Below are 15,804 nucleotides of genomic sequence, written 5' to 3'. Positions count from 1 at the left end.
TATGTGACTAGATGAATCCTTGACATAGCAAGAGGCAGACCCTTGAGGGAGGGTATGTTGGGATATATGTGATCAAGGGCTTGCTAGGTGCATGTGTGCATCCACTAGCAGTCATATGGTTGTGTGTGTGTGTGTGTGTGTGTGTGTGTGTGTGTAGAAGAGGCATACTTAGTGCCATAGACCATGACATAGGTGCTGATGTAATAGAAAGGCCCCCACATGGGGTGGTGCCTATGATTGTGGAGTACCTATGATTTAGGAGCTACCTCCATTGATGTAGAAGAGGTGCCATTGATTTAGGACACCCTCTCTCCATTTCTATAAAAGAGGGACTTCCCTCTCACAATGAATAGAACACCCATTTGAATATCTCATGTGTTCTCACTCACCTCCATGATGAAGCTCTCCTCTCTCCCTAAGTTCCAACAAACTTTTGGAAAAATTTTAACAGGGTTACAATAACAGGAGGGGTTTTTTATTTTGATTAAAAAAAAAAAACCGTTCGTTCATAGGGTGGTTTAATTAGGGAGAAAATTTTACTTGAGGGGTTATTTTAATACCCCATGAATACACGTGATATGTAGGGTTTCCTGGTAGTGCACCCCCTGAGGCTATTGGCAATCTGTCCCTTAGAGGTCAGATGAAGGTGAAGCCTCAAGCAACCAAGCTAAGAGAGGTAGAAGAACAATGGAGGAAGGTGGAAACACCTCAACCCAAGCTCTAGACAACAAGCACGGCCAATGGAAGATCACAAATTGCCAAAATGAGCAAACTCAGCAAAATGCCAATCAAGCAAAATGCCAATCAAATAGATATCGAGGTATATGGGAAGGCACCGCACCATCATGAAGTGGCAATGTACTTTGCCAAAGTCTTGTACATGCACTTCATAAAAGGAATCTAGGTGGACTTCTCATCTTATATGGACAAGCGTACCTATGGTCACACCGAAGTAACAATCACGTAGTCAAGATTGTCTAGGGCATTAGAGGGTGCACGTGGTCCATTGGAGCCGGTACAAGCACGTCCAATGCTTGGAGATTGAAGGACCGCAAACCAAGCTGAAGCTCTAGAATGAGATTGTTTCTTTACATGCCAAGCTCAAGAGCCTCGAGGACATCAACACACGGTTGCAACAAGAGGACCACAATGCACTTGTGGCATTGATCAGAGATGCGAGCATGGAGGTGCAGTTAGCTATTTGTCAGAATCCATTTGCACAACCATATGCAGTGCAACTACTTCACTCCAATAGCCCAGATAATTGTTTGTGCCCTATATGGTAGTGTTTGTTTGATAACTCAGATGGCTACTATGCTTTACCTTGTGGACACTAATTGCCATTGAAATATAAATTTAAGATTAAATAATAAAACATTTCCATAAAAACTGCCATAAAAATTAAAGCACTGACCCAATCATGGATACTTATATGCACTTCATAACAAGGTCTCTCTCTCTCTCTCTCTCTCTCTCTCTCTCTCTCTCTCTCTCTCTCTCTCTCAATTAAAACTAATCATGAAAGTGAGCCAAATAGAACATTACCAAAGGCAAGAAATATCACTTTGCATATTCTTCTTCTGCACGTCATTGCATAGGCTTCTATTGTATATGATGGTGAGTGGTATGTCAGTTGGTGTGCTCTTGAGTAAATGAACCTATTCAAGAGCACCTCATTTAGCATTATGACCCAAAGGCCTATGTAACAGTGATAAGGAAGAATCAAATCTTCAAAGCCCAAACCCTAAACACAAGATATTTGCAATGCACGGCGAGACAATACCATGCTACCACCCATCAGCAGCATGATGGTTGTGCTTGAGACGGTGGTCCAAAATTTTCTAATCACAATGCAAATTTCTTATCCCACCCTATACCTGCAACCATCAATCAAAAAACAAGACATTCAGAATACAATGAGGCATTCAAAACACACTATCATCATCATTGCCATCATTGCCACAATTCACGAGTCGCTATCATCATTAATGTCCTCATCTTCAGACCCGTGTGGAAGACAAATATTATTTCCTTAGTCTTCATCCAATTCATCCTCCTCATCACTATACTCCTTAGATGTTGCACCATTAGTCCTCCCTTCCTCATCTTGTTCTTGGGGTTCTGGGATTTGCAATGATGGGACCACTTTAGATTGTATAGCATTAGGTGGGATATCGTAGGCCCATTTTGGAACTTCCTCCTCATATTGTAGGTCTATTTTGGAGTTGTCTCCTCATCTCCCACATCTCCTATTTTTTCCAACATTTTATGATTGGCATAGATGTACATTACCTTCTCAGCCCGATCCTCTAAAAGCATATTTCATAAAGTACTATGAATGTACTTATAATGAGTTTAGTTTCTTTCTGAGCCCAAGTTTGAGCATGTCTGAGGAAGAACCCTCATGATTGCAATTGGGCATAGAATCCTATACGTGCCACCATTCATTGTCCACCATTTCCAAGTAGATGTAGTTTTTACCAATGTTTGAATATCACTCGATGCAAACAACCCCTCCTTGCATCAATACTTGGATAACTCATTAGAACACTTTACTAACTCATCGTTTTTTGTATAATATTATCACATGACCTCATGAAAGTCATGCATAACAATTGGGATCTTTTCGGGCTTCATATTCCACCACTTGGGTCTAAAAGGTACCCAACACTATGCAAGCAATTGTGAGCTTGCTCCCATCGAGGCCTAAACAATCGTTGCCACAATTCCTTGAATTTTGTAGCATTAAATGTTCTTCTCTCATTCTCTTGGCCTAGGCGAGTAGGGGGATTTCTCACAATAAGACCTTGCTCAATACTCCAAAAGTGCATCCATGCTTTGTCGATTGATGGAGCCTTTGAGTCCAAATCCTTAAGCAGATATAATATAGGTTTCACAACATTAAAAGCATCCTCAAACTATTTCCATAATGTAGGGGATCCCAATGTTTCTTTTAGGTCATGAATCTTCTCTTTTGTTGCCATATTGATTCTCAAGGGATGCGCTACTAAGAAACCCTACATATCATATGCATTCAAGGGGTATTAAAAAATGCCTCAACTAAAATTTTCCCCTTAATAAAACCAACCCTCTTTGCTTATGTACTAACAAATTTTTTTCTAAAATTGGATTTAAAAAATCCTCTTATTATTATAATCTTGTTAAGTTTTTCCCAATAGTTGAACTAAAATACCCCTCCTTTTAAATGCATGTGGTATAAGACTAAATTTTTTTGAGGTGAAACCCACGAGTAGTCAACTTTGACATCCATTGTTCAAATGCATCACAATTAAATGTAGATATAAGAAAACTCCTATTCTTTACCAAGGATTGCAAAGTGTATAATACATGGCAAATCTTATGGCTGCTAGTAATTGCAACACGATAGAGCCATCATGAGACATAAAGATTGCTTAGAGATGTTGCTTCAATTGTATTAACTTCACAATTTCTCGAGCCTCACAAACAATTTCTTTGAACCATGGCGCTTGTTTATAGCAATCTTTCAATGCAAGATTTAGAGTATGTGTACAATATATAGATTCATATACATTGATATAACCTCTTTGCAATATTCTACCCACCTTTTTACAACTTTTGACATTATCCATGACAACCTGCACAACCCATTAATTCAAGGCCTAAATTTCTTATAACCTTTGATAATATACAGCTATTTAGGTCCTTGCCTTATTTACATGTTAGGCATCAATTGACATGTCAAAGGCCTCCCCAAGAGGCGATATAACCATCACATTCAATAAATCATGGTATTGTATGCTTTTCCACCCATCTGAAAAAAAGTGGGGATCTGGTGTTATGCAATTGTTCAAAAATGCTACGCTTTATGTGATCTTTCTCTTCTACATATGCCTTGTCTAAAAGTGTTGTATGCAACATGTGGTATAAAGGGGGCTTGAAGCCCAATCCATAGTTAGCAATGCAATTCCATGTAGCTCTCATTTCATCATTATTGACCTTACTCAGTGGCTATCCTGACTGCAAAACTAATCTACCAAGAACATACTATGCATTCTCCAAATCTTGAATCCGAATGCTCTTAACTATCGTGGGTAGCTTAAAATTACGAGTTACAATTTTTTATGTAGCTTCATGAGCCATAGGTGGAGATCTCTCTTGCATGTTAGTGCCCACATAAGGATTCTTGGCATGGGAGCCTACAACACTTGTACTTCCATCACCGTGTGCGCTTATAAACTCTACTACACTTTAACCTTCACTTTCCCATATTGATTTTCTTCGAACTTTTTCAAAAGATTGCAACTTCTCTATCAAGGTGTGAGCTGCTACGACAGCTTGTGGGGCTGCACAATGTTGAATGCTCTTTCTTGATTCACCAAGCAAATAACCTATTATGTGAGGTGCTCCCCCTAATTTGTGTATTCCACAATACTTTCACTTCCACTCAACATAGTCAAGAACATTGTGATACCCACATATATCCTCTCCCTGTATCTTGTTAGACAACCTCACAATTGGGTTCAAATCAAGTGTTGGGGTAGTGCCTATTTCGGCTTTGAGATTATCTTATGCAACTCCTTGTTCAACCTTGGGAACATTATCAGGTATATGAATAATGTCATGAGCACGAATCGATCCATCCATAGTTTGCCTAGTCACAACTCATCTTGAAGATTGTGGACAAACATTTCTAGTTTTAGGAAATTCTGATTATGGATACGTAGTTGCAACATGTGCCCTGTTTCTACTCAAATCATTGCCATCTTGTCTCCCCCTTCTCTCCATGCCTTAATTTAAGACTCCTCACTAATAATCTCATTCATTGGCACTCATGATCGTGGTCCACAAGCTCCCCAAAAGGCAAGGAGTTGGAGTATAGACAACCCTCAAGAGTACACAACAAACACTCGCATTCATGGTCTATGATTTTCCCAAAATGCAAGGAATGGGAGTAGAGAGACACACCTACAAGTATAATGAATGTTGACTCACCCTTCCCCACTTAGCCTTACCACTATGATCCAAATAGTGGTTCACCATTGTATCCCAACTTATTAAAGGGGTTATCAGGATATGAACCGCAATCAGATTGAATGGTGAGCCTCTATTGCCCTTTCCACCAATATATAGTGTGAAAATGTGTGAGAAATTGTGAATCTGCAACCAACAATACCATCGATACTTAAGATACTACTAGCAATAATACAAAAAATATCACCGGTACTACATCATTACTGCTAGTTATAACACTGGTGGTAAGAGTAACCAAGGATGATTTTTTAATGTTAGTTTCGTTAAGAAATGAAACTTTCTATCGGTCTTGAAAGTTTGTATGCCCTAATAAAATAAAATTTTGAAATATTCATCAAGATTTGAAACTTTAATGAGAAAATGTCTTAAGTTTCGCCAATTTACACCTTTTACTTCAAATTTCATAAGAAGATATATAAAATTCTAGTGTGTTCCATTAATATTTTGAAACTAAAAAAACTAGCTCGATAAACTTTTGCCAAGATTTTATATTAATATATAAGTATAGCTTCGATAAAAACATCCATGATAGTAACCATCGGTATTAATCACATTACCACCAGTAATATACATCATCGCCAATTATGTGAATAATACCAGTGGTAGTGTTACCAAAATTTTTGGTGCTTTTTTCCAGTAAGTAGTTGACATGATCACGTTGTTTTCACAATACTTTAAAGTGTAATTAACAAACATTAATAACCCATTAACACAAACATGAAAGTTCATGAATGTGATCTATGACCACCTCAGAACTCAAGCACTCTACTTGCTCCTCTGACTTCCATTAACCCATTTAAAATTTGCTCCTTTTGTGTCAACATGATGCATCTTAAAATTGCAAGGTTGAATACTAAGGGTTTTAGCAAATTTAATATCACTAGATTTTTTTGATGCTCATGTGTCAGCAATCATGTGGAGTGCATCTCTCTTTGTTGCAGCTAACTTATTAGCACTTTGCACTTCTTTGATAACACCCACTGACATCTTCAAGTTATCAACAATCACAGTTGACATTGTCTCCTTTGGAAATTCTGTCTTGTTCATAATCTCTTCCAAATGCCATATAATCCTAGTCAAAATGTTAGTACCTTTTCACTCAAGTTAAGTTTTTTGGTGACTTGTTGTTGGAAATGTCACACAGCTGCTAAATTAATGTGTCATGTTTTTTTTTTGGAAAAGTTTAGTAAAGATGAGAAAGATTCGTCTTCACTTGGTAGAATTGTGTTAGATGGTTGGGCTAATGGGATGATATCAATGTCATACTCTGCTACATTTGAAGTAAAATCATCCATCCTACACACAACCTTTCAATGGCCACACTTCAATGATCTACCCTACAAACAAATGAGGGACTCAGAGGCTAATCTCAATAGCTTAATGAATGGTGAGACCAACTATTGGTGAGCTAATACAAGCATGGTGAAGAAATATTACGTATTGGAAAGAGAATATTGTGTCTGTTGAACCTTCTGGTGCTACTTTTGAATCACATCAAACAATAATAATTAGTGTCAGGTTAACCTGTGAGAGAGAGAGAGATCTTAAGAGAGCAAGAGTGTAGAAAGGAGGGACTTATGCAAGGTAATGAAAGAGGGATTGGAAGCCTACGAGAGAGAGAGAGACATAGACAGAGAGAGAGAGAGCACTACTAGAGGAACTTCGAGAAATAAAAGTTATTCACTGTGTGGGGAAAGATTTGATTGGAGATTATAGAATTATGAACATAGAACTTCATGGAATTTTTAAGTTCTATATCTGCATGCTCATATTTTTGGAAGTCTAAAGAAGCATGGAAAATCTTGTAGGTAGATGACAGGTGGCAAGCTACAAGTAGATGACAGGTAGCAAGCTACAGGTAGATGAGAGGGTAGGCTATAAATAGATGCAACACATAGACTAGGTGAAGGAGGGCAAAATTGCTCATGTAATGACGTGTATCGAGCTTTGCAATGTTCAAGGGTCAATGTTCGCTTGGGTGTAGCCAATCGCGAAACTATTTTTGGGGCTACGATGCGTTAGTGGGTGAGATTTTGAATTTTACGTGGACCCATGCTCTCGTCAAAAGTTTTTTCAGCATCATGATTGCTGAACTGGCGTAATAATGAGACCCACCCTTATCATTGTCAACGGCGCAAAGCTCAACACATGGCACTATGCATTTGTTCATTGGGCACAGACACTGTTGCTCTACCTCTGGCCTGACTACATCACACACTTTTGCCTTGCCACCTGTTATTGCGCAACTTCGCCATTTGTCACTGTGCAACACAATCTTTTGTTACGTTGGCCACCGTGTTGGTTCTATCAATGATTTTGGCATGGAGTGAGCACCACGTAGGCTTGACTACAACACAAAACTTTTGCCTTACCACATGTCATTGCACAGCTTTGCCACCTATTGCTGCGCAACACAATCTTTTGTTGTGTTGACCACCGTGCTGGTTCGAGCAATGATGTTGGCATAGAGAGACCACCACGTTGGCATGAAGACCACCATGGCATATTAATCCCTAAAGGGAACCCCTCAAGGTCCATATCCACAGCCACCTTGCTGGTTGTTGGAGCTATTTTAGTTCTAAACCAAGGAAAATATAAGTGCACTAATGAGACCCACTCCTTAAAAGCAAATGATAAGGAAAGAAAAACTCATACTTATTGTAAGAGTGGATCTACTTCATGAATTAGTGCCATAAGGATCATAGGCGAAGTTACCCTATGAATTGTAGATTATAACAAGGGGAAAACACGTAAAATGGCTCGCTATAAAATCAATCTGTCCGGTTTCACGTAAAATCTTAACAAAGGGTAGAAAGTATCTCACATGAATGGAGTTGAACGGTAATAAATTGAGCGTTATAATATATACAGGCAACTCCTTTCACGTCAAAATGGCAAAAAGAACCAAGAGAGAAAGTATAGCTCTGATGATGGCTCACTTCATCGATCTTGAACTTGAAAATACTGGCGGTTCTTCATGACGATGTCCAGCATATGCATGGGCTTGAAGTTGCGAAAATCTCTGGGGAGCGTGATGAGATCATTAGAGGAATAGCCCTTGTGGAACTGGAGCAAGCCTGGCTGCTCGCGCGGATAGCGTGACCATCCTAACCTCAAGAACTTCTCCTCAAGGTCAGCATACGAGCAAACGACCTGGTTAGTGGGGAGATACACTAGGACCTTGCGTCTGTCCAGCTCAGGATTGGGATCGAGCCTTGCTACACCATTGCTAAAGACCCACACTCCTGACATATGTTCTTCTCACGACTACCCGGGTATGTTTTAGAGGAGGGAAGAATTGCAGGACGCAGATAGAGCTAGAGTGTTACACGCGCTCGAATTACTCGATGAAGGTAGAGTGAGCTGCACGTATTTATGGTTTGATGAAACAGAATTCTTGCAGTTGCATTCAAGGAAGCGTCGAGAATTCTTCCAATCCGTCGCTGCATCTGTAGAAGGCAGATTTACCAAAGTGACAGAATCGTGAAAGCAAGATTCGCTGCATTATTTGAAGTAGCTTGGTGAATTATTTAGCAAGGGCAAAGCTAAGCACCCATAATGCGCAGGCTAAGGAGAAAAAAAATCAAAGAGGGAGAGAACTACAAGAGCTACGTAAAACCGAAAACGCAAGATTAACGTGCACTGCGTATAAATGGGCGTTCGGAGCCGTAGCAATCACATGCAGCATGGTGAAGGGTTCCGAATAAAATCTGGAGTTAGGAGGTAAAGAAAGCTACGGCAGAGCAGGAAAGGGAGCATGAATTGAGGTGATGGACTAGAAGGAAGGGACTTGATGGGTGCGTTGTCGGAAAGCTAAAGAAACTCCTGCCTATCAGCTATAAAGCATCTAATCAAGGCGAGACGTGAGCTCACTTTCGGCTAAGCAATCAGCACTCCTAAAGACAAACAGAAACTTGGATCAGCGAATCCGCATATATTCCGTTATCAGCATCTGTAATCAAGTTAATTAATATGCAATCTTGAAATTTTCAGCCAGGAAAACACGAAATCTTGGACCACCGTTGTTCAAGGCATTTTAACGACCTTACTTTCCGCTCTCATCACATTTTAAATGGATATATTCTTGGCTACATCTACATATGCGAGGTGATGAAATAGATCTGTATGGATGTATGCTCGTAGCTACATCTACGTCGCTTATGTCGCTTAGACCATGCCCAAAGGGAAAGACAGAATGGAGGCAGACGCAGCTAATCAATGTAACTAGTCATGGATTGGACCCCATGAATGAATGAATGTGTTGTGCTGGTATGGTATTTGGAATGTGTGATTGTACTCCTTGTGGCTGCCTAGGGTTCGAGAGTATATTACAAAATTATGGCCTAGGCTTGGTGTGGAGCCCAAGTGTGGACCCTAGCCGACCGTGTGCCTCTGGATAGGACCATGAAGAGGTAAGTGAGTGAGAGCAGTGGGGGGTGGGTTTGTAAAAAATTAAAAAATTTAACAAAATAAACCCCTCTTGATAGTCTTGAATAGGGTAGATGGGCGAATATATCTTTCTAGTACTAATCCGTGGAAGGAAGGGATTATTCACCCTCATCGAGTACTGATATGGAGTTACTTTTGCTTTTTAAACTTTTCTAAAATTTTGTGAAACATGGAGAACCAGGAGAGCCAATGGTTAGGTCATGTGAGGGCATTTTGCTAAGGCACTATCCCTCCCAAAAAATAATGTGAAAGAGAGCATCTTTTTCTATGAGGAGTACATACTAGAAACATGCACAAAATTAGGCAACACTTGCCTTCACATTGGGGGGGCATCATAATATTGGCCCCTCTACCCTAGTTTATAGGGCCCAAGTAATATGGCCCATGTGGCAAAGCCTCATGGTATTGTGCATTTATGTCTCGAGACTTTTCCCAAGTAATATGGCCCATGTGGCAAAGCCTCATGGTATTATGCAACTTAACCATGAATAGTAAATTATCGTTCAAACATTATCCTATCATCCTCACTATAGAAATTTATCTAGTGAGTCTTGGAAGGAAGAAGGGTACCACTATAGCTCGGACGAGGGCTTGAGAATGCCACACTTTTTCAACCTCATGTGCATATATGCAAAGTGCATATAAAAAAACACATGGTCAAGAATAGAATGTTATATCGATGTGATCAGGCACATGGCAAGGACAAAATAAAAGGTACTTGGTATCTAATAAACATAGAGTGTAATTTCATGGTAGATAAACAAGCGTAGTCAACACAAAAACCCAATGCATTAAAAACTAGCAACATTATAAGCACTTATCATAATATGAGTAATAATTATAAAAACTTCGAGGGCACCCAAATGTATGTAACAATTCCATCCAATATTCAATGAGGGTGTAGTCAAATAGTGTTAGTGTATTTTAATTTATGATAAAACTTCAAAATGTACGCAAGCATGCTATGTAGCATCTATGCAAACAATTTTACATGCTAGGGAAGTAACCTTGTTAAGTACATATGATTGTAATGGTAGCAATATTAAAAAGCTCCAAGTAGTGCATGGGCTATAGAAGTTAATCATCTTTACATTATCCCCTTGTTCTTATTAAAGCATGCCTCTAAAATAGATTTACTACACCTATTTATGCTTTGACCCATACAAGTTATATACAAATGATGTACATTTTTTAGATTTAGCAAAGGACTAAAATTTTGTTTGAAAATATTTACAATTCCATATCCAAGTCATGTTAGATATAGCTTAAGAGTTTCTTCCTTGTACTAAACCCATTTCCCAATGCCTAAAATTACTTGTCCATGTTGGATGTTGCTTGTATATAGTGAAATTACTTTATGAAAAAATTAACCTTCCAAATGATAGATGACATTTATGTTTTCATTGACAATGTATATTGCAATGCATGGTATATGCAAGAAGTTTTTTTGTCACACAAATAACTTATCATTATGCTCAAATATGAATGTAGAATTTCATAAACATTGGTCTTAATTTGGGCATTGAAGTTTATAACTTGTAGTTTGCTTCTGGAGCACTGTCTCGAGCAAGGGTTCTTGGAGCCCTTTTCTATTATTATTTTTAAACCTTTTCATGCTGAGTGCATGCTAACTGCATGCCATAACCAACCATTTTTTAAAAAATAAAAAAATGGAATCCATTAAAAAAAGGGGCTACGTGTGACATTTGGGATATATATATTGTAAGAAAAGGTATGCACATAGGAAATACATAAACTATGAACTGAGTTTTATGCCAAGTGCATTACAAAACCAACCATTCAAAAAAAAAAAAAAAAGGCTCCAAGAGGCCATGCTTGATCCCGTGCACCAGGAGCCAAATGGCATCTCCAACTCCTGGTGCACCATATCAGGGCTCTTGGAGCCCTTTTTTTCAATTTTTAATTCTTTGCATGCCATAACAGACCTTTAAGAAAAATTTTAAAACGGGCTCAAAGAGGCCTAGGCTTGAGCCAGTGCACTAGGAGCCAATATAACGATGCTATCTTGGCTCCTGGCATGCCAGCTCAAGCAAGGGATCTTGCATGAATTTTTTATTATTTTTTTAAATAGTTGCATGCCAAGTGCATGCTAACTACATGCCATAACCAACCGTTTTTTAAAAATAAAAAATCATTAACAGCTCCTTGTGACATTTGGGGAGCTCAATCTAAGTCTGATCTTTAAAAATGGCACTTGGGACTTCACAACTAATGATCTTGCATTTCTAGGCTCACATCTAAGGTGCTTTTCTCTCACTTGTGGACTCACATATAAGGCATGCTTCTAATAGGGATAATGCATCTAAACCTTTATATTCGTTCCCTCTTTTATATTGAAATTTCCTTTGAAATCCTTGCATGAGTTCAGTGTATCTAGCTCAGAGTTAGTTATTTTATAGCATTGGTTGGCAACTTCTACCTCATCTTTATTGACGTAATATCAATTGAAATATACACCCTATTGTTGTAAACCAAGAGAGGATTTTATTAGATACCTCATATGTATTTACTTGATATCAATACAAATTAGATACCCTATTGCTACAAATTTATAGAGGATAGTATTAGGAATATCTTGCACATTCTTCATACAAAAGCACACACTAAGATAGAATCAAACTTTTATGCTAAATAAATCTATAGTTTGTCAACATCAAAAGTCCATCAATGTGATAAAAAACATCCAAAACACAAAATTCTATTCCATCTTGTTTTGTTTAGGGGATAAGAAAAGATTTTGCCCATGCTCAAGTTGCCACATAAGTGAAGCTTTTCTTTGATTCCAATAGTGGGACTTCGTTAAAACTTTCTTTTTTCTTTTCTTTTCATAACTATTACCTTTCTTTGGTATTTACCTTTCTTGACAATGGCATACTCATTATTATGACAATTTCTACCAACAATGGCATTTTCATTTTTAATCATGACAACCTTTACCCATGTACTACATAATAAACACACACACACACACACACACACATGCACGCGTGCGCGCGCATGTGCTCACACATATTTTTTGTTTTTTCTCTTAATTAAAATCCCATAAATGATATTTTTATCAAAATATGATTAATTAACACCCACACACATACCATACCATCTCGAGGGGTACACTACTAAGAAATCCTAGGTATCACGTGCGTTGAAGGGCTATTAAAAACACCCTCAACTAAAATTCTTTTCCCAACAAAACCACCCTCTTTACTTATAAACTAATAGAATTTTTTTTGAATTTGAATTAAAAACCCCCTCTCCTGTAATTGTAAACCTCTTAAATTTTTTCTTTAGGGGGTGCACTACTTAGGATCCCTATGTATCACGTGCATTCAAGGAGTATTTAAAAAACCCCTCAACTAAAATTTTCCCCCCAATAAAAACACCCCTCTTTACTTATGAACTAAGTGATATTTTTCTAAAGTTGAATTTAAAAACCCCTCCTGTTATTGTAAACCTATTAAAATTTTCAAAAAAGTTAAATTAAAATACCCCTCCTTTTGAATGCACATGGTACACTAGATTTTTTTTAGGTGAACCCCCCGAGAATTTTTCCAAAAGTGGAATTAAAATACCCCTCCTTTTGAATGCATGTGGTATACTGAAATTTTGGGAGGTGAACCCCTCGAGCATACCATGCACCCATACACACGCCCATGCATAAACAATGCAAACTTTGTTTCCAATGAATCAATCTTGTTCAAATTCATAGTAAAGACACTAGAGTATAATACTACAATCATTTTCCAAATTAATTCACATACACACACCCATACACATGCCCATACAATGCACCTGTGCACATACACATAAAATGCAAACTTTAATGTATAAAGTACTTTTTTCACTTCTTATTGGCAAGATATTGACAAGATGGTGAGAAGAATAAGGACTAGCATTGAAACTTAGCTTAATCCATTTAAAGAAATTCAATATTACAATAGAGGGGAGATTGGAGTCAACCTCAAACCTCGCATACAACCAAAATACAACATAGGGAGGGGAAATACAGATCTCTCCCAAATCTCTCAAGATAAACACTATCTCCCAAGATCCATTTCAACACTATAGATAAACATTGAGGTGGGAGAGCAACATGATCCCTACCCTCATAACAAAAACTACAAAAAATAACAATTCCTAAAAGGTGTTGTTGCTTGCCATCAGGGATGATTTTTTCATCATAGTTTCATTAAGAAGCAAAACTTTTATATTGGTGTCAAAAATCTGTATGCCCTAATGAAAATAATTGTTTGAAACATTCGCCAGGATTTAAAACTCTTATGTGAAAATTTTTGAAGTTTCGCCAGGATTTACCTATTTTACTTATAAATTCAAAAGAAAATATACAAAAATGTGCTATATGCTATCAATATTGTGAAACTAAAAAATATATCTTGATGAACTTTTGCCAGGATTTTATATTAATATATATGTATACCTTTGATAAAAACATCCATGCTTGCCATCCTCCAAAATCTCTAGTGATGATGATGCTTTCTCCAATATGATCTAGAAAACCCTCAGGGAGCCAACCGGGTCCTCAACCTACACCAATCGTGGGAGCAAGAAGATAGTGACATGAATAGAAAAATGTTTTATCCAACAAGGCTTCCCAACAAGCATAAGAAACAGCATCAACAATAGGATCTCAACTAGGAGAAGAAGTTGGCAACAAGGATTAAACAGGAGAAGAAGAAGGATTTAATACTCAGCAAGTGATTTGGATACATGAAGGGCATTTTTTGCACTTTTGAAAGAAATCAATTTTTTTGGGGGAAAAGGGGCTGGAAAGTTATTTGGGTGCATATGAATGGTTTGGGGGAAGGGGTTTGGAAGGGCTTCAAAGAAATTTGGGAACTTTTTTAAATTTTGGGGAAAAAGGTATTTACAATATTTTTTTTGGTAATGAGGCCACTTGGGTCTAAAGAGGGGCTAATGAGGGGCCCTCCAAGCAGGACAGGGAGGTGGACTTTTTGAGGCACATTTAGGGACCACCAAAGCCTAGGGAGAAGTACTTTTTTGAACTCACATGGGAGTGATGGGACCCTTTGTATGCCTCGTTAGTTCTTAATCCGTTTTACTTTCCATTCCTTATGAGGCCCTTTTTGAGTCCAAAATTCCCCTAATGATAGGAATTTTCCTAAATCATCTACTTTCAAAACATTTTTAGAATGAAACGCATATCCCTTATGTGAAAGGCTCTTTTACTTTTTAGAGAAGCAAGAAGAAAAATATAGAAATAAAACACCTTTATATTCAAACAAGCTTTGGTGTAGCCAATTGTAAAACCATTTCAAGGGTATACTATGATAAGCATAGGCAAGAATTGATGGACAATAAGAATACTGTAAGATCTTAGCAATAGTGGTAAGAATAATAGTAGTAAGATCTTACACAAAGTTGGCTATCAATGGTACACTATGTTTTTCTTTAGAATTTCTAGTAAATCAAAGTTGCAGGATCCTTTTTTGGAGCCACATGCTACTTTTTTTACCCACATGCTAGTTCTACCTCGTTGACTTCATGAACTCTGAGAGATTAGTTCATCCTTAGGGGTGCACTACTAAGAAACATATGTATCACATGCCTTGAAGGGGTATTTTCAAAACCCTCAAGTAGATTTTTTTTCCCAATAAACACACCTCTTTTTACTTATGAATTAAAGGTTTTTTTTTCCTAAAGTTGAATTAAAGAACCCCACTTGTAATTGTAATCTTGTTAAAATTTTCCCTAAAGTTTAACTTTAAAATCCCTCCTTTTGAATACACATGGTACACTAAATCCTATGAGGTGAACTCGTCAAGAGTGCATCGTGTAGAGTAAACAATCAACATGCTATAGCCCATGTTGGAAACATGCACTAATTTAGCCTCACCTTCTTTAGGAGCTTTGAACTTGATGAATGGCATAACTAGGAGATACAAACATAGTAACATGCTATATCTTCCCCTACTAGAAACCATCACTTGCAACTACCCACAAGATAGTGGACATAATCTACTATTCTTTTCCCTGCAATCTAGTTATAGTTAGCTATTCCAATAGTACTTTCTTAGACCTTTCTACACTTTAAGAAATGAACATATCATAGTTTCTACTTTATGTCTACAGTAGGAGAAAGAAAATTTCTATCTTCTCTAAGACCCCACCTCATTGTTGTACCTAATCCCTTAATAAAAAAACAGTTTACATGAAAGGAAGAAATATACCCTCCAAAATAATACCATTTATGAAATGAGAGGAATTGTCAATCAACTAGCTAAGTACTAAGATTATTATCTCGTACTTTAAATCTCATTGGGGGGGGGGGCACTTTTCATAAAT

At 37.7% G+C, this 15,804-nt stretch overlaps 1 pseudogene; it reads right to left on the bottom strand.

Moving 5' to 3' along the window:
* Positions 1 to 7,904: 7,904 nt before the first annotated feature.
* LOC147894965 (flowering-promoting factor 1 pseudogene) lies at positions 7,905 to 8,336 on the bottom strand (annotated as a pseudogene).
* Between the last annotated feature and the right edge of the window lie 7,468 nt (positions 8,337 to 15,804).

This window comes from Dipteris shenzhenensis, chromosome 13 (assembly GCF_047967505.1).
Source record: "Dipteris shenzhenensis isolate YYH24624 ecotype China chromosome 13, Dip_SZ_1.0, whole genome shotgun sequence".
NCBI classification, from domain to species: Eukaryota; Viridiplantae; Streptophyta; class Polypodiopsida; order Gleicheniales; family Dipteridaceae; genus Dipteris; species Dipteris shenzhenensis.
Note: the sequence above shows the minus strand (reverse complement) of the source record. Positions and strands in the feature narration are given on the sequence as shown.